The sequence below is a fragment of the Nannospalax galili genome, unplaced genomic scaffold (assembly GCF_000622305.1).
Source record: "Nannospalax galili isolate Female #2095 unplaced genomic scaffold, S.galili_v1.0 scaffold325, whole genome shotgun sequence".
In the NCBI taxonomy this organism is placed as follows: Eukaryota; Metazoa; Chordata; class Mammalia; order Rodentia; family Spalacidae; genus Nannospalax; species Nannospalax galili.
Genome location: NW_008355159.1, coordinates 864,268 through 882,844, shown reverse-complemented (window position 1 = coordinate 882,844; position 18,577 = coordinate 864,268). Strand labels below are relative to the sequence as shown.

The window sequence follows — 18,577 nt, the reverse complement described above, 5'->3', positions numbered from 1 at the left end:
TCAAAGCATGTACAATATACTTACAGACTCTTAGTGGGAAAAAAACCAATCTGTGGATTTGAACGCATTAATATGAATCATTCTGTTGATTTGGATTTCTTATCTCACCCCCTGCTACTTTGGGGATTTGAAACTGGGCTACTTATGCTTATATTAGGAATGTTTTAAAGTGGGCTCAAAGATCTCCCATGGTGGAGAAAGGAACTAAAGCCACAGGCTTTGTAGACACAATGCAGAACCATGCCCGCTACTGATTTTCTTCATAGGACTGTTTGCCAGTATTTAAAAAGAGACAAGGAATGGGCTCACCAGGTCATCAAAAATAAAAAGGCCCTTGCCACCAGTCACAATTGGTTAAGTACTTTCAAGCCTTTCTCTTGTAGCTTGAGGTGTCTTTAGCAGGTTCATCCATAAATGGGTGAGCCATGAAAAGAAAGGCTCACTGAGAGGGGCTTTCTGCTTCTACCTGCTCTTAGCTGAGCCCTGGAAAAAGTTAGGAGAAAGCCATATCCTCACTGTGGGGTGTCTGCTTACAGAAAACTCTCACACTAATGATTACCACCTAAAGACCTTGTCACTGTCATAGCCCTGCCTCACTAAGAATTCTTTTTCAACACATTTTTAAAATGGAAGGTTAGTATATGTATAGACAAGCACACCAAAATAAATAGTATAATTTGGTGAGATTTTATAAGCTCAGGACAAAATAATAGAATGTTATCAGCACCCCAGGACTACTTCCTACCTCCGTTCACCTCCTGCATCTCAGGATGGTCATTCTTTTGACTTCTAAGCCCCTCCATCCATTTTCCTGGTTTTGAAATTTATATAGACAGAATCATACAACATTATGTGCCCTTTTGCATGTAATGGATTCTTCTGCTCAATGCTCTCTTTGTGAGAGTCAGTTATGTTGTAGACTGTAGAAGTGGGCCATCCATCCCATCACCTCATTGTGTTCCACTGTGTCACTAGAACACAATGTCTGCTGTCCTTGGGAATTTGGAGAGTTTCTGGCTTCTGTGGGCATTCCTTTTTGTTGACCCAGAGTCTCATGTAACCCAGGCTAGCCTCAAATTTGCTATGTAATGAAGGATGGTCTTGAGCTTCTTGTTCCTGCTTCTACCTCCCAAGTGTTGACATTATAGTCATGCTCCACCATGCCTAGTTTGTGGGGTGCTGGAGGTAGAACTCCGGACTTCATGCGTGCTAGACAAGCATTCTACCAACTAAGCTATGTGCCCAGTCCTGTGTGGATTTTTTTTTGTAGGTGACTTTTGGAGAACATAGATTTGCATTTCTTTTGAGGATATATGTACATATCTCTAAGAGAGAAAATTCTGGATCATTTCTAGAAGGAATGGTCAATCACAAATCTCATTTTGTTTGGTTTTGTTTTTCCCCTCTATATTGCAAAAGTAAAAGTTGTTAATATTGAGATTTTAGGACTGGAGGAAACTTCAAAGAACTGTGTTTTCCCAGTTCTGCTTAAGTGTGGGTTATGCATTCTAGCATCTTCAGTGAAGTGAGGGAGGAGCTTGGGCAGGGTCTGTCTGGGTCTCTACCTTCAACCAGAAAAACACTTCTTTCATCTAGTTCCTTGGTAGTGTTGGAATTTCCCTAAGAATGAGTTCTGGGAGCTGGAGAGATGACTTGGTGGTTAAAAGTGGACTCAGGTTCAGTCACCACACACACACACACACACACACACACAGCAGCAGCAGCAGCTAACAACTGTCCTTAACTCCAGTTCCAGGGGATCTGTCATCCTCTTCTGACCTCAGTGAGTACTGCATGCATGTGGTGCACTTATATATCTACAGGCTAAACACTCATACACGTAAAATAAAATAAATGAATTTTTGTGTGTGTGCGTGTGGTTTTTTTTAAGAGGTTGTAAAAAGATGGACTGAGTTCCTTGTGTTCACTTGAGAGAAGGGAAATCAGGCCCACACTGCAGCCCTTGGGAGGGCTGATGAGCTCAGATGGTGCTGGCGTTTGATGGGTGTTATTTCACTTAGTCCTCACATCGACTCAGGAGGTAGCCATGTTCTTATCCTTGGGTTACAGCTGGGGAAACTGAGAAGTAATGCAGTTAAGTGACATTCCTTAGGGCACACAGTTAAAGACACAGAGCTGAACCCAAGCAGTCTGCCTCCAGGGACTCTTTCCTCCCCCTTTCCTCCTTAACTACCCAAACCAGAATGCCCTGCTCCCATGCACTGTACATTTCACAGTCTTTCACAGATAGTCAGGGACCCGCATGAGCCACTATGGTGACCGTGGTTTACTCTTTTTGTCCAAGTTTTTGTTTCTCTGGTAAAGCTATTGCCCTAGAATCCAAGTTGTAATATGGAGAGAAGTTCAAATAAAAGTGACCCCCCCTTCCTCTTTCCCCCTCTGTACATTGATTTTAGAGCAGAATTTAGCCTTTTTGGGGTTTCCCTTCCATGTGCTCAATCTTAAAATGATTTCTGCTTAGCAACCTGTGAGATATGGGCTGGGAATGTGACTCAGCTGGTATAGTGCTTGTCTAACATCCTTGAGGCTCTGGGTTTGATTTCCCAGCACTTCATAAACTGGGTGTTGTAGTACATATCTATAATCCAATACTCAGAAGGTAGAGGCAAGAGGATCAGGAGCTGAAGGTCATCCTTGGCTACAGATAGAGTTTGAGGCCAGCCTGGGCTATATGAGACCATGTCTCAAAAAAAGAAGGAAGAAAGAAAGGAAGGAAGGAAAGAAAGAAGGCAAGAAAGAAAGAAAGAAAGAAAGAAAGAAAGAAGGAAGGAAAGAAAGAAAAAGAAATCTGTGAGACAAATCTTTATCTAGCCATTTAGTTTACTCAGATCCCTACCCTCCCAGGCCAGCTATCAATGGCCTTCTCAGTATGCCATAGGACCTTTGTGCTGTCTAGCATGTTCTTTCCTCTATGACCTGTCTTAGTTCTGTAAACAGTATCTGATTGTTCACTCTGGCTGGAATTCCCTTCTCTCAGTCTCATGGCCTGCTTTCACAGTTCTTCCAGGACTCTGCTCAAAGTCAACTAATAAAAGGGACCTTTTGTGACCTTTCGATCCAAAACAATGTCTCCATCATGTTTCACTTCCTGACCTGCTTCAATTGTCTCCAAGGCCCAGCAGTTACAACCTTAGTGAGATATTTATTTTCTGTTTGTTTCATAAGCATTGACAGACAACTTCAGGTAGTCTGGGGATTTGGGATCATGGTTCATCTCTGACACATCAGTCAATGTTCAGTAAATGAATAAGTGAATGAAAATAGGTCTTAAAATTCAGAAAGGTCATACTCAAGGAGGATGGCTGGGTCGCAAATTGAATGGATGAAATTTCGAGGTGCTGTATCTCTACATTTCCAACATGATTTAGTTTCCCTTTTTCTCTTTTTCTGATTATTTTGCCAGAGGTTTATCTTTTCATTAGGCTTTTCCAAGAACCAGCTTTTGGTTTGCTTGAGCCTTTTTATTCCGTGCCTTTCTTCTTGTTCAGCTCTGTATTTATTTACTTTGGTTTGTATATGTCTGTTTTATCTCTGTTCATTAGAGACTGAATGCGGAGACCATAGCCAACCACAGCTCTGATGAGGCCAGCTGACTAGGTTAGACCTTAGAGCCGCTGTGTCTGGTGCAGTCTGTGGTTTGGACCTCTCCTTCATCAAGCCTCCTCATTTTTTTAACAGAATATTTTTTTCCGTAGCACTAGGAATTGAACCCAGAGCCTTGTGCATGCTAGTTAAGTGCTTTGCTACTAAGCTACAACTCCAGCTCAAGTCTTCCCATTTTTGAATGGGGGATTTTTTAAAAAGATTTTTTAAAAGCGGAACTATTTTTTAGTATGTAAAGCAATGGGTTTCCCTGTGACATTTTCATTATCATATTTATGCACTGTTTTTTTTTTATTGACCCTCCCCCACTGTTCTCCTCCTCTATCTTCTACCCCCTCTTGTTGGCTCCATCTCTTCCTCAAAATAGTTCCTCCTACTTCTTTTTTGAGATGAGGTCTCCCCGTACTCCCAGCTGACCTGGAACTCACTATGTAAACCAGGCTGGCCTCTATCTCACAGAGATCCACCTGCCTCAGCATCCTGAGTGTTAGGACTAAAGGCATGTGCCACCACGCCCAGCTAATCTCTCCTACTTTCATTCACATATATTCCATTACCTTTTTTCTTCTCTCTCCCTTTAGACCTCTTCCTCCATCTCATAGACCACCCCCCCACCTCTCATGTCCTAAATAATCTAGATTCTGCATAGGAGAGAAAGTATGTGATATCTGTCATTCTGAGTCTGGCTTATATCTCTTACCATGAACTCCAGTCTCATCCATTTGCCTATAAAGGTCATAATTTCACTCTTTGTGGCTAATCGAAATTTCATTCTTTATATGTACCACATTTTTCTTATCCATCCATCTGTTGATGGTATCTTGGCTATTGTGAAGATTACAGCAATAAACATGGATGTGCAGGGATCTCTATAGTATGCTGACTTAAAAATCCTTCAGGTACATACCTGTGAGTGGTATTGTGAAGTCATATGGTAGTTCTACTTTTAGGATTTTTTAAAATTTTTTTAAGAAACCCCCACTCTGATTTCCATAGTGGCTGTACAAGTTTACATTCCCATTATCAGTGAGTAAGGGTTCCTTTTTCCCTCACATCTTTGCCAGTATTTGTTGTCATCTGTCCTCTAACTGGGTAAGATGGCATCTCAATGTCATTTTAATTTGTATTTTCCTGATGGCTAAGGATGTTGAACTCTTTCTCAAATATTTATTTGCCTTTAATATTTCTTCCTTTGAGAAGCTCTATTTAATTTATTAACCCATTTATTGGTTGGATGATTTGTTTTGCTAGTGTTTAATTTGGGAAGTACTTTATAGACTCTAGCTGTTAATTCTCCATCTGATGTGTAACTGTCATGAGATTTTTCTCCCATTCTGTAGTCTGTCTCTTCACTCTGATGATAGTTTGCTTTGCAGAAGCTTGTTAATTTCATGCCATCTCATGTGTCAATGCTTTGGATTACTTCCTGTGCCACTGGAGTCCTTTTAGAAATCCTTGCCTATGCCTAGATCTTGAAGTGCATTCCCACTTTCTAGCAGTTTCAAGGTTTCAGGTTCAGGTCTTATATTAATGTCTTCGATGCAGTTCAAGTGGATTTTTGGGCCAGGTAAGAGATATGTTGATGAGACTATATTTTTTTCCAGTGTATGTTTCTGATAGCTCCATCAGAGATTAGGTGGCTATAGCTGTGTAAGTTTATTTCTGGGTCCTCTCTTCTATTCTATTGGTCTTTGTATCTTTTTTTGTGCCAGCATCTTGCTGTTTTTGTTACTATGGCTCTATAGTATAATGCCTCCAGCATTGCCCTTTCTGCTTAGGATTGCTTTTGTTATGGAAGGTTATGTGTAGTTCCATATGAATTTTAGGATTATTTTTTTTCTAGTACTGTGAGGAATGTCATTGGATTTTGATGGGGATTACACTGAATTAGTAGAATACTTTTGGTAATCTAGCTATGTCCACAATATTAATTCTGCCAATCAGGAGCATGGGAGATCTTTCTACTTTACAGTGTCTTTTAAATTTTCTTTCTTCTGTGCCTTAGAAATCTTTCAGCTGGTTAGGTGTATTACAACGTGTACTTTTCCTTTTTAAAGCTGTAAGGAATCAGACCTGCCCTCCCCCAATTCTTTCTCAGCAAGTTTGCTATGGGTATGCAGAAAAGCTATTGATTTTAGTATGTTGATTTTGTATCCTGCCATTTCGCTGAAAGTGTTTACTAGATCTAAGAGTTCTTTGGTGGAGTCTTTGGGGTCTTTTAGGTGTAAGATCATACCATCAGCAAACAGGGATGATAAAACTTTTTCTTTTCCTGTTCGTGTCTCTCATTTCCTTCTCTTATTTATAACATTACTTTATTAGTTTTCTGCTGTAATGAAAACCTTGGGAAGATGAGGGTTACACTAGAATGAAGAAGGTGAAACCACATTTTGGGCCTTCTTTATCTGACTCTTAATGAAACCTATGTTAAAATTAAGACAGTATAATTCAATGGTTGAGTGCTTGGTTAGCATATGTGAGACCCTGGGTTTGATCCCTAGCACAACACTCCTCCCCAACGCCCCCCCTCACCAAAAATAATAAGACAGAAAATATCTCCACAATTAGGAAATTACAGGAATCAGAGTCAAACTGTGAGAAGGTACGTTGCTCAGGGATGTGTCCAAGTCAATAGGAAAGAAAGCCCAATGTGAACAATGACATTCCCTGTCTGTGGATCTTCAAGAATGGGTATGTGCCCTTGTGGGGGAGTGAGGGCACTGATGGGAGCTCAATATCTAGTTAGAGTACTTAACCTTTGGGGTGAAATTTTAGCCCAGCGAACACTGAGTGGTTTCACAGCAAAATGTCATCTGATGAACCCTGTTGTATAAAGTGGCAGACAAGTGGTCGTAAATCTGTTCGATAATTCTTGTGTCTCATTCTGGCTCTGCTTTGCAATATGATAGGCTTGATTTTCTTAGGGAGTCTCCCAATGCCTTGTCCACTTGTGTTAAGATCAAGACATTTAGTTGGTATGAGACGTATGATCAAGGTAAACGGCAAGGATTTGGCATGTTGGGAGATCAGATTATCCCTGATCGTAAGTGAAATTACAGGGAGGAAGTAAAGAGAAGGCAAAGGGCAGAAAGAGATGAAGAGGAAGAGGAAGATAGTGAAAGAGAGCTAGATACCTCTGAGTGGCTTAGGACTACCAGAAGCCTGATCTGTAGTGTCTTTTTAAATTTTCAAATTTCACTCCAACACAATTTTTTTGCTCCCATCACTGATGTCCATGGTGAGAAATGAGCTGATTCTTAATATTCCTTCCAGCTTCAGCTCCTTTTGATTATAAATGCAGGAAAGGGTATTTTGGAGACAAAGAAGTTTTCCACACACCTTAGTAGGTCAAAGGTCAGCAGTTATCCCTACATTCTGTCATCTGACCCTGAGCACAGAATGTGTTTTCTTCAGATTCCATTTCTGGAGGCATTTGGTTCCATCATCCAGATCTAGACAGTACTTTGGAGTCTAGTGGGAGTCAATCTGGATCTTTGGACTCAAAGGACACTGATTTAGTGGAGTGACTGAGGTAGCCACCACATGCAGAACCGTCAACACTTCTATCTCCATGTTTGATACTAAAGGCATGGTTTCTTTCAAAGCCACAGTGACAACAGGAGGCAAAAGTTCTCTTCTACTTTTTCAATGATGTCAAAGGAACACCAACCATACATTGGACCACAAGTTTATACATTGTGTTCAAGTCTGAATAAGGAAGAGTCACGTTTTCCAATGATACGCAGACAGTGAAAAGTTTGAACATAAACACACATGATTTATTTACCACATAATATTAAGATTGTTGAGCCAAGCTGAAAAGCATGGGTATGCCAGTAAAATCTTGACAGAAACCAGAAGAAAAACGAGAACCCAGCTTATTAAGTGGTGGGGAAGAATCAGTGGTGGTATTATGGAATTCTTTCTAAAGACCCCACATAGAAATGAGCAGTCCATTCTTGAGTTGTGGCCTATTTATACTGGAAGGTTTTTTCTTTCACTTACATGAGCTTGCCTGATCATTGATAGCCAGGATGCTTTCTCCTGTAGGAAGAATCATTGGATTGATTTTCTTCAACTAAACAACCAGCTTTTGGTCAACCAATAATATTCAATTGTCAAAAACTCCAAGACTGTACTGTCCAATATGGCAGCCTCGAACCACAAGCACTTAAATGTGGTGACTGTAATTGGGGATCTGAGTTTAAATTTTCACTTCATTTTAATTAATATAAACTGGAAAACTGATATTTGGCTTGATTATCAGAACCATTTTAATAACTTTGGAATGATGTTTATGTGCAAAGTTATTTTTTCAGTTGTCTGTTTTCTTTTTTTTCTTTTTCTTAAATATGGAATGCTTCACGAATTTGCATGTCATCCTTGCACAGGGGCCATGCTAATCTTCTCTGTAGCGTTCCAATTTTAGTATATGTGCTGCCGAAACAAGCACCAGTTGTCTGTTTTCTAAAGTCTGAATATAGATTAAGCATTTCTGATAGAAATGTACTACCCAAATTTAAGTGATACTATAACTGTAAAAACACATGTGTTTTCAAAGACAACGTGAAAAGAAGATGTGAAATAACTCATTAATAATTTTGTACATTGGTCACATACTTAGAATATTTTACAGACTGGAAAGATGGCTCAGTGGTTAAGATTGTTTTCTGTTCTTCTAGAAGACTTGTGTTTGATTCCAAACAGACATAGTAGGAGGCTTACAGCTGCCTGTAACTCCAGCTTCAGAGGACTTGACATCCTTTTATGGACTACACAGAGACCAGCACTCACACAATTAAATTTTTTTTAAATCTCAAAATTCCAATTAAAAATTCAAAAATAAAATAAAATAAATGTGTAACTCAAGAAAAACTGGCACCCTCTTCTGGCATCCATGGACATAAAAATAAAAAAAATAAATCTAAAATATAGAATATTTTAGAAAAATTAAATGCATAATTAATTTTTTTTCACCTTTTTTCTTTTTCATTTTTAAAATGTAGCTACTGGAAAATTAAAATTCCATATGTGGCTTGCAGATCTGTATTTGGTAGTTAAGGTGCACTTTGCCATTGAAAATTGAAATGAACTGGCCGCTACACCTAAGGCACATGGAACATAGAACAAGGGGTAAAGAAGTCAATAATGAATATCTCAGTTCTCATTAATGAAGCTCCCTCGTGCAACAGAGAGCCAGGAACACAAAAGATCACAAATGGCCAAAGTATAGAGATTAAGAGTCTGCAGAATGCTGGTCTTTGGACAGGACTTCTATATTAAACTACACCCACCCAGGGCTCAGGGACCATTGTGGAAGAGGGGGCAGAAAGATTGCAAGAGCCAGGGAGGAGGTGCATGACCATATGGAAATGGAATCCTACAAGCTCCTGGGACCCTGATCATATGAACCTATAGCAACAGTGTCAGCATTCACAGGACCCATGTAAATTCAAACAGACAAAACCCAGCATAGAACTGGGGTAAAGGACAGCTGACCCCAATCTTAGGTGAAGAAATATTGGGAACTGATTACTGCTGGATGAGAAAGAGCTTATCTTCCTAAAGCAAGAGACTGTAGATACTGACTAGACCTCAGTAGATGAACTTGCACTGAAGGATGTCTGAGGACACTAACTTGATACAATAGGCCTTAAGACAAAAGATAGAATATATGAATTCCAGTGGGGGAGTCTGTGGGAGGGTGCCAGTGGGGCAGGGTGTATAAAGATGACTAAGATTGATTGAGATGTTCTGGATGAAATACATAAAATTTCAATATAAAAAACAGAAAAAGAAAATTGAAATGAACTGGAATGTATGAAAAATGGTGATTCTCTCTCTATTCTCTCATGCAAGGACAGTTTTTCCTGTTCTTCTGTCTTGTTCCCTGAACCCAGCCACCAGGCGACTTACTTAATGTAAATCCCTGTGTGATGATAAAGGTATGCATCACTGTATATTTCTGCTTTACTTTGCTGTATGCTGTTGAAGCCTTAGGTCAGTCAAGAATCTAGTTGGGAAATTATTTCAAGACAGTGTTCTTCCTGTTTGTGTATCTGTCTTAGGTTGAGATCCAAGGATACGGACAGCCGTATACAGGCAGGTAATGGGCAGTGCCTGTAGTATCTCTACCTGCAGGAATGAGACAAGAAGCAGGGCTGCACATGGGGAGGAGCCAAAGAGCCATGCAGCTCAACAGAGCCATTAACTCTGGCATCGAGTTAGCCCCTTACAGTTAGTTGTCTCAAGTTCAGGCAAATGGCCTGGCCTTTGTACCCTCCAATTGATTAGTCTTTGGATGTAGTTTGACCCTAAATAGAAAGCAGAATCTTGAGTGAGTAAGCTTTCTTCCACAGAGATAACTCCCAGAGTCAGAGACAGCTGTGAGCCCTCAGCAGGCAACAGTCTCAGAAGCTGGAGGTGGGCTATATCAAACCAGAATGACAGAAGAAGTGATATTGGTTACACACCCCAGCACCCACCATGCCATATCAGTCTTATTGTAATCATCATCTAGCTTAACCCAGAGATGCAGAGCCTTTCCAAGGGCATCATTCTAGATGTAGGGGACTAAGAAGACCTCTGTGCCTGACAGTGAGGAGTAGGGTGTATGTATTCTTGAGCTCCTCACTTTGTGTCTTGGAAGGAGCCATGATGTCTAGAATACTGAGAAAGCAAAAGACTCGGTGGAAGTGAGGATGGGGAAGTGGAAATGGACAGAGGGAGAATGGAAAGGATGGCTCAATATGATCCAATCACTAATAAATTCCCCAGCATCACGGATACTCAGAACCATTTAATTTTTCTCTAACTACTTGGAAGAAAGGATGAGAAGGAGATTTGATCCAGAGTAAACACCTTGCCTAGAGCAGGTTAGAAAAAAGTCAAGACTGCTTAGACCAGCATTCCGTTGACTTCCAGCACACTCAGATAACAAGCCAGGAAAGAGAGAAGACCTCCGTCCCCAGTTCCTTCAGAGAGTGACCTGCAGCTAGCTGCTCCAGAGCTTAGTACTTACCCAGTCCACAAAAACTTGATCCTGATTCTTCTCTGCGTGACTTTCTAACCATCTATCTGGTTGTACTATTTCCTGGTTTCTTTTTGTCCTTTCGGGCAGTTTACATTTGATCCTATCTCTTCCCAAGAACCTCCCCTGCCTGTTTGCAAACACTGATTAATCAGAGATGTCCAACAGCCTGTGATCATTGGATGAAACCATTTTCCCATAAGCCTCTTCTGCTTCTGCGGCCAGTTATCTGCAATTTAACAGCTGTGCCTGTTGCACATGTACATGCTCGTACAGGGCTACACATGCTCCATTACTCACACATCTCTACAACTGCATTAGTGCAAACCAGGTTATAGCTGCACCCATCTGCTTCATTTCCCTTCCTGCCCTCTCCCTTTAGCCCTTTCATAGCTCCATCCACCTCATTCTTTGCTTCTCATTCCATGCTGCCTCTGAGAGGAAAAAAAATCTCATTATTTCTGATTTAGGGGCTCCTAATGCCCTCTACTACATGTCATGCCCGTTGCCAGCTTGTTACAACATCACAAGAGAATTCTGAGCTCTGATTTATTTGCCAGAGGGAAAGGCTCTAGGGGAATGGGGGTTGGGGAGAGCATCGACCAAGAAAGGGAATGAAAGGAGGGGGATTAGCAGGGAAGAGTTGCAGGTTTTAGTGCTGTGAGCCTTAGAATGCTCAGATTAGTTGACTTTGGCCGCATGATGAATACAGTGCATTTTATCAGAAGCCTAAAGAAGCAGCACAGCAGTATTTGTATATTTCATTTTAGAAAAGGGCTGAGGACTTGTCATTTGGGCTTGGGCACAGCAGCTGTAATGAGGAAAGCTGTAATGGGCTTTTTAAGCTCCCCTCCCCCTTTCCTGCTAGAAAGTGGTAAACGGTGTGAGCACAGTCACACAGATTATAATTGAACCGCTTTCATAAAATCGTCTTTGCTCTATTCATGAGCTCAGAAGCAGAAATTAGGTACCCTGTGTTGTACTTAACATTTGGCACATAGTAGAGACTCAGACAGTGCTTTCTCAATGCGTGATGAAGACATCTGTGAGGTCTCCCAGGTGTTTTGGATTTGGGTCGCCCAGAAATGGACCCTGACATAGTGAATCGACTGTAGCTAGTTTATGCGGGGGGGGGGGGGGGGGATATACAAAAACCACTAATAGATAATGAAGATGTGATGCAGGGAAGGGAGGCAGCCAACTAAGTAATGCTATCAAGCTTCATGTTACAGAAGGTTTATCTCAGCTGGGAGCAAGGACTTGTTTATACACTAGCTTCCCAAGAGATATTGGTTGGGTACTGCTCCTAGGAGTGGTAGTTTTCTGGCATTTTCAGCTGGCTTTGTGCATGGGTCAAGTAGCCTTCTATAGTCCTGGTTAGGAAAAATTAGCTCTCAGGTTCAGAGACACAGGCATGGCCAATAGAAATCTACTAGAGCTTACTTGATAGGTTTGAAGAATATTCATGAGATACTGAGAAAGTCTCTTATATGTAATTTTTAAATATTTTAAAATTTTTAATTTACTTTTAGTATTGTGTGTATGTGTGTGTGTATGTGTGCCTACATGTAGGTATATGCATATGCATACAGGTACCCTCAGAGGTCAGAAGGGGTTTCAAATCCCCTGGAATTAGAAATACAGTTGTGAGCTGCCAGACATGAATGCTGGGAATCAAACTCAGATCCTCTGCAAAAGCAGTTCACACTCATTTTTTGGTTTTTATTTTATCTTATTTGAGACAGGGTCTCCCTGCAGCCCCAACTGGCCTGAAACTTCCTATGTAGACCAGGCTGGCCTCGTTCTCACAGAGACTCATCAGTCTGCCTCTGCCTCCGTCTCTGCCTCTGCCTCCCAAGGGATGTGCTGCCATGCCAGGCTTACCATTCATTCTTAACCACTGAGCGATCTCTCCATCCCTGACAGGGTCTCTTACAGTAGCAATATTTCTCGTATTTATTTATTCATTCAACAGACAGTTTTCCAGCTCCCCTTATGCTCCTGATACTGTCCTAGTGGTTAGGGTGCAGCAGCAAACAAAGCCTATGCAAATCTCTGCTTTCAGAAAACTTCCTGTCTAGTGGAAACCATCTTAAATTAAGACCATCATACAACTTGTTGGCCGTGAATTTTTTATTAAAGATGAAGGATAAGGATTGCTGAGGATGCCTTACTGATGTGGGGAATCAAAGAAAGCCATATTGAGAAGTGGATAGTTGAGTCAAAAGCTGGAGAGGAATGGGGTCACATGGATATCTGAAGACGAAGTTTCTCTTTTATTAACTTAATGATTAGTTATTTGAGGATTTCATACAATGTGTTTTGATCATATCCACCCATCACTCCACCCCCTAACTCCTCCCAGATCCACCCTCACCTTTCCACGCCATCCCAACTTCATGAACTCTTTATTTTAATCCACAGAGTCCAGTTTGGGCCGACTATATGCTCCTGAGTGTGGGGCCAACCACTGGAGCATTTTAAACCTCCTAGGAGTCACATCCCTAAAGAAAACTGACTCTCACTCCCCTAGAAGCCATCAACTGTCCATAGCTATTTAAGAGTAGGGGTAAGAATATATTTCTAATTAGAGGAAATGTCACATGCAAAGACCCCCATGCCAGAAATGCGTGCCTAGCACGTTCAAGGAAGAATAAGGATGCTGATCTGGATGGAACAGAGTAGGTAAGGTTTGAACTAGAGGAATTGATCTCAGAGAAGCCCTAAGGTGGGAACAGTATTGCAGGTCATGTAGGACCTTGTAGATGATTCAAAGGCCTTTGCCTTTTATTCTGAATGAGATGGGAGAACTAGCAGGGCTTTTTTAAAATCAAAGAACGGTCTGGCTTGGGGCCTGAAGAGATGGCTAAGTGGTTAAGAGCACTGGTGTTCTTGCAGAAGACCTGGGTTCAAATTCCAGCATTCACGTAGTGGCTAACAACCATCCATGTTTAGAACATCCTAAGGTAAGGTAGAGGTGAGTGGAAACATAAATATGTGTTTCAAAGCACATCTTTCGGGACTTTTCATTTTACTCCAAAACAAAAAAAAATTTAAAATGAGAGTCGGAAGCGGTCTCTTGAGGTATATGTGGCAGGATCATAACACTGTTTCAGCTGCATTCTATTGGCTAAAACAAAGGGTAGGGCAAGCCAAGATTTCAGGGGAGGAGAAATAGACTTAGCTTGTGACAGGAGGAACTGGGAAGTCACTTTGGGAAGGGGTATGGATACAGAAAGGAAAATTTGTGAAGCTATTTTTGCAGAGTCTATCATGATAAAAAAAAAAAAAAAACAACTTCGTTGAATGTCCAACATTCTTATTCTTGGAACACCTTGTTCTGTGTTGTAGCATAAAATGGAAGGGCCAAGTGGATGTGCCATGACCACTTCACACTACAGCCACCATATGTCCCAAGGACTATGCATGTGTTAGGTTGGCATGTGAGGCAAACTGCTCGTTTTCAACCTAGTCTTTCAGCCTGCTCTTTGGTCCAATTCTCCTTTCCCATACCATCCATGCCTCTTTCAGCATTTCCTTCTTTGAGGAGAAGTGTTCATTTCTCATTCATGAAGAGGACTTGGTTAGATCTTTAGTAACTATTGAAATGACTTTGAAAGTTTATTTTTAGTAACTACAAAGGGATTTTACTAACCAGAATGAGGTATCCACTGCTAACTTGCACAAGGTGAATTCGGTTCCACTTGTTAATAGAATCCATTTTTTAAATTTACTTTGTAAATAGATGGACTTGATTTTTGGAACTGATGTCATTTTAGGCTCTGTGGGCTTGGCAGAGAATGGTATTATACATGCAGTACGGACAGGAAGTCTGGTTCCATGTTCCTTTTAAAACTAATACATTTTCGTTGCTCATAGTGATGGGTTTCATAAAAATTTTCATAGCTGTGTATTATGTACTTTAGCCATATTCATCCTCAACCTCCCCTTACTTCCTGCCCCCTTCTGTCATTCTCACTCATTGCCCCAGACAATCTTGCTCCTACCTTCATTGCCTTGTGTTAGAGAACTTTTTATTATACTTCTTGAAGGCAAGATTTGTGTCCATTTCTCTGATTCTCCTCTCAATATCTAGCATATCTTGTAGGCTCTCAAGTTGTAAGACCCTAGAATTGAAAGTCCATTTGTACAACAGCCTAATAAATGCAAAGAGCTTCATTTTTCTCAAAGTATGAGGGAAAGCTGTCAAAACACCTCTAATAGATGAACTAGATTTTTTTATATTTAGACCAACACTATCCAAGAGGACTTTCTGTGAGAATGCAAATGCCTCGTCTGTCTGTACTATCCAATACCATAACCATGGGCTACTCAGTCTCTGGAGCACTTAAAATGTGCCTAGGACAACTGAAGACTCGAGTTTTTACTTTTTTCCATTTCAGTCAACTTGTGCTAGGTTTTGAGATTTAGTAGTAGCTTTTTAAAATTAGCATACAAAGTGATGGGTTTCAGTAGGGCATTTTCATGTGTACTTAGTTTAGGTTGATCTTCCTTCTTGACTCCAATCCCCATCTTCCTACCCCACTCCTACTAGTATGCGTCCCCTTGCTACCCTCCCCTAGAGCCTCCTGCCCAGCTCTAGCTAGTTCTCCCACTGAGGTGCTTCTGATAGCGGAGGAAATAAAAAGAGCATTTTGATGGTTTAGGGATAAATTTTTTTTAACTAAAATATCACTTTGAAGTCTTAGCTTAAAATGTAAGATAATTTCGTAAGTTTTATAATATGTCTATTCTATCACAAAGAAAGTAGTAAAGATGGGTCCATGACCTCTTGAACACATTGCTGCTATGTGCTCCCTTGGGTTCATGAGTGACAGTCCCAGATAGAGGAATGCATCATATATATGGCTGATTAAAGTTTAAACTTTACATTGTTCCTATTTTTAATGTGGCCTGAGAATAAAAACATCTCATCCAATACCTATTGACCTCCTGGGCACTGTGGGTCATAATCCCCTTACTGTAGTTCAAACTGCCAACTTGATTTAAAAGAAAATTCTGACCCAGAAAGCTCTTCAAATGCATCTAATGAATAAGATGATGCCCAGAACTTGCAGTGACATTTACTTTAATAAGCTGTGGGAGTGATTTAGTGATCAGTGGGCAATGACATTTGAGGATGGAAAGACAAACTTTACTGCTCCTGATGTGCTTTTTTTCTTCCCCTCTTGATTTTGGCCTTGCAGCCATGGAAACTTCGAGAGATGCTGCATTCTCTGCGTTTTGGAAGTAATCTAATCTAACATTTTTTTTAACATGTAGCCTCAGATAAACTAGTTTTTCCTTTAGACATCTGATGCTGCAAATGTTTTTCACTGCATTTGAATTTTCTTTATTGTCCTGTTTTGTGTGTATATGTATGTATGTGCATGTGTGATTGTGTATGTGTGGGTGTATATGTGAATATGTGCATGCTCATGTGAGTGTCCATGTCCATGTGAGTGTGCGTGTGTGTGCGTGTGTGTGCATGTGTGAGCATGTGCACATTCATGTATGTGTGTGTGCATATGTGAGCATGTGCATGTTCATGGTGTGTGTGTGTATGTGTGTGTGTGTGTGTGTGTGTGTGTGTGTGTCTACAAGCTGTTCCTCATGGAACAAAGATTTTAACAGATAAATTTTCAAAAATTTACTCCACAGATACATATGTTACTGCAGCTATGTATGACTTCATACCTTTGTGTAACTTCCACCCACATGAAGATTAGAACATTGCCAACACCCTCATGGAAGACTGAATCTTGGGCCAGTAACATAGCAGTTTCTATGATCTTGGAATGGCTTCTTGTTCTCTCGAAATCCCTGTCTCATCATACGCAAAATGGGAATAAAAATGCCTACATTGAAGAATTAATTTTGGTAGCAGAAGTAATACAGCGTGCACCAATATAGTTGAAATTTCATAAGGTCCAGTGTTGATATATTGTCGCATTATAAATCTATTATTTTCCACTTAGAGGGAAGAGGCTATTATTTTTCTTACATCATTCATGTTTTTGCCTATAACATATACCTAATGTCTGTTCTATAGTACACAAAAGGTGACTGCTATTTGCACCACTAGCAAAAGAGAAAAAACTTGTTGGCTGTCTCCTTATCTGGGATTCTCTTAAGACTTCCATAGGAGGTGAGTATCGGTTATGGAGGTTGACCCTGGGAATAGGAATATGTGATAGGTAGGCTTTTGTTAGTCATGACAACTGTTAAGCAGCTTAGAATGCATTTGAAATTTACTTCATTCACTCAATTTATGTGGGTTTATTGATTGAATTGTATTCAACAGTTTTGAAAGAATTGACCAAAAAACATGCAGGTAGGATGAGGCAAATAAATAATGAATAGGAGTACAGCGAGGCTGTAATCTCTCAAAGTTCATCCCTAGTGATGTACTTCTTTCAACAAAGCTGTAATTCCTAAAGGTTCTATAACCCCTGCCCCCCACCAATCAGTGCCACTGACTGGAGACCAAGTGTTCAAATATAAGGTCCCACGGGGAGGGGGTCATCCCTCACTCAAACCACAACATCACCATTCAGTAGAACTTATGGAAATAATTACAAGGCATTCTCTGGATACAAAAGTGCTGTCTGAAATTGCAAAAGAATTGTAGATAATGCTCATATCATATTTGGGAACTTTGATGAATCTATCTGTATCTCAGGCTGGGAAACTCAAAGGTTGAGAATTGTGATAATGTTCTTGGTTTGTTTGGATATCATATGGGAGGGAGGAGGTTGTGCTTTTCTGTGGAAAGCAGATGCAGAAAGCCCTTGTCACATCTAAGAATAGGTCTCTGAGCATTCACTGCAGGGTAGCTTAGGGTATGGATGAAATGATCCTGCCTGACATATCCTCTGGGAGGCAGAGGTAATGACAAGGGACTAGGAAGGATTGTCTGTGCAGCTGATGCCCTTATCATAGTAGCTCAGCTAACATAACATCCTTTGGTTCCCAATTGTCAAATTAACCATTGCTTTCATCTCTTCAGATTCGCTATCCTGGACTGGTACTGGTACTATAACTTGGAGTTGTCTAGGGTCAAATTTACCACTGCTCTCTAAACTTCTCTAAGTATACTTAAGCATCTATTAAGCCCTTCAGGCTTTGCAATTTTTTATTTGCTTATTTAAGTATTTATTATTTATTTATTTATTTCAATATAAAGTTCTACTATGTAGCTCAGTGTGGCCTGAAGTATACATAGCTTACCTACCCTCAAGCTTGCAATCCTCTCAACTCAGCCATCCAAGTGTTGGAGTTGCAGGTATAAGCCACAATGCCCTGTTTTATCAATCTTTAATGATACATATATTTAGAATAGTAGTTAAGCATAAAGGCTTTGGAGTTTTGCTGAACTGTGATCAAGTCCTAGTTGTACTCTGTACTACCTGTGTGACCTTGGGCAAGTAACATTATATTGGTTTTCTTATCTCTAAAATGGGGGTGATAATAATATTTAACTCAAAGTACTGTGGAATAACTGATAGAACTAGAGCCGCACCATTATATATTTTGTACTGCCTGGAGTAGGTCAGGAGAGCTCTTGGAGTGGCTTCCTGCTGCCAGCTTTTGGGTAACCACTTACTCATGGTCAGAAGGACAAAAGACAATGTGTGGATTTTATAGAGTGCTACCGAAATGTCTCAGCTATGTGACAAAGTATTAACCATGAAGTACAACTGGTCCAGTCTCTACAAATTAAGTTTCATTTCCTCCACCATGCTTGCACCAAACCAACACAATTTTTTACTTTCTAAATAGTTTTCCAATGCCCCGAACAGATCACATTGTCAGACACTCTGGCCTCAAGGGACTTGATCTTCCTCTCATGAAATCTCATGAAAACCATTTCCAGGTTTTCTAAACCATAGAATATGACAGAATGTGAACATTCGTTAATTG

General features: G+C 40.4%; 1 protein-coding gene and 1 non-coding gene across 2 annotated transcripts in view; one reads left to right on the top strand and one right to left on the bottom strand.

Annotated features, from left to right (window-relative positions):
* The window catches only part of Nhs (NHS actin remodeling regulator), a 352,300-nt gene that overhangs the window by 91,823 nt on the left and 241,900 nt on the right, over positions 1–18,577 (top strand). The gene's annotated exons all lie outside the window — the stretch shown is intronic.
* LOC115067544 lies at positions 7,971–8,077 on the bottom strand. Its single transcript, XR_003846946.1, has one exon. It is a non-coding gene; the product is annotated as a U6 spliceosomal RNA (small nuclear RNA).